Source organism: Sinocyclocheilus grahami, unplaced genomic scaffold (assembly GCF_001515645.1).
Source record: "Sinocyclocheilus grahami isolate Dianchi unplaced genomic scaffold, SAMN03320097.WGS_v1.1 scaffold5433.1, whole genome shotgun sequence".
Classification (NCBI taxonomy): Eukaryota; Metazoa; Chordata; class Actinopteri; order Cypriniformes; family Cyprinidae; genus Sinocyclocheilus; species Sinocyclocheilus grahami.
The window spans coordinates 1-1,530 of NW_015510125.1; positions in this window are offsets into that span (position 1 = coordinate 1).

Genomic DNA, 1,530 nt, shown 5'->3' on the forward strand with positions numbered 1-1,530 from the left:
AGGCCTAACAAACGCGGAGCAGATGGTGTTTTGTGTGCTGAAAAGTGGCGCAATTGACGGCGTCTCTCATGTTTAAAATATGGGGGTAGAATTGTTGCTTAATTCCAAATAAATAGATTATGATCCACAAATAAATAGAATGAGATCCACAAATAAATCTTAAAGTTTCACAAACATGAATTAAATTCGCAAATAAATAAAATGAGATTTGCAAATAAAAAACATATTCAAACATATTCACAAATATATATTTATGTCACAACCACAACTTTGCCTGGCATTTATTTGTGAATCGCGTCCTGTGCATTTGTAGATAGCTGCACGCATTTGTAAATCGCGTCCTGTGCATTTGTAGATAGCGCACGCATTTGTAAATCGCGTCCTGTGCATGTGCGAATTGTGAAACATTTCTTGCGTCAAGACGTGCTGACAATCCACAAATACGTGGACTCCACCCACCGTCTACTCAAGCCAATCAGATAACAGCCACATTCGCTGACCAATCGTAGCACGATCTCGCTATAGCCAATCACGTTTTGCTTTACAATCAGGGCGGTCTCGTCCTGAGAAAACTTCATTCATCTGCATTGGCTCAAATAGGTCATATAAGGGCCATACAATGGGTACAGTAAAAGATGTTTAAAACTGGATTTCGTTAGACTATTAGACTGTGTATCATGCCAAGCCACAGTATTTTATGTTACGTGCCTTTGAAAATGCCAGAGAAACAGTGTGTGATGAAGTGTAGTAGCTAAGACTAGTGCGTGTGCGCATTTACAGTGCTTTCTTTCACTATATGATTCAGTTTATTAAAATACATTTCGAAATGATCACAAAATTCAAGATATGGGAACAGAAAATATATAAATTTATATAATTTTATATAGTTTATATAAATATCATTTATATATCATTGTCGTTTCTTTTCTCCAAAAATCAACATGATTTCAAATGTCATGTTAAAATTATGTGATATTAATATACAGTTCAATAAACAAAAACATGACGGTGTTTCGTTTCTGAATGAATCAACCTTTAAATGATTCGGTTCAATCGCAATGACTCCAACAGTGACTTGCTGCCATCTACTGGTGGTTTAAATTTCACATTTATATTTTTTAAATAATTTCAAATGTCAGTATTCGACGTTTTTTGTTTACAATATCAAAACATTATCTATGCATTTGTAACTGCAGGTTAAAGCATCCCATGTCCCTCTGAGCTGCATTAAACAGTGTGACATCTAAATGTCACTTCAGATGCAACTTGTTTCCTCTGCATTGTAAAGATTAATTTCGTTGATATTTATACCATTTGTTTGGTAACAGCCCAAATGTCTCATTATTCTAATTGACAAATTATATGCAATAATTTGACTCAAAAAAGATGAGGCACACTTTAAGAAAAAAATGGCTTTATAAATGTAAAAATGCTTTTAAAATGTAAAATATATATATATATATATATTTAAGCTTATTGGTAGATTAATTTCTATTACTGCTGTGACCACCACAGAATATCAAAAACTTC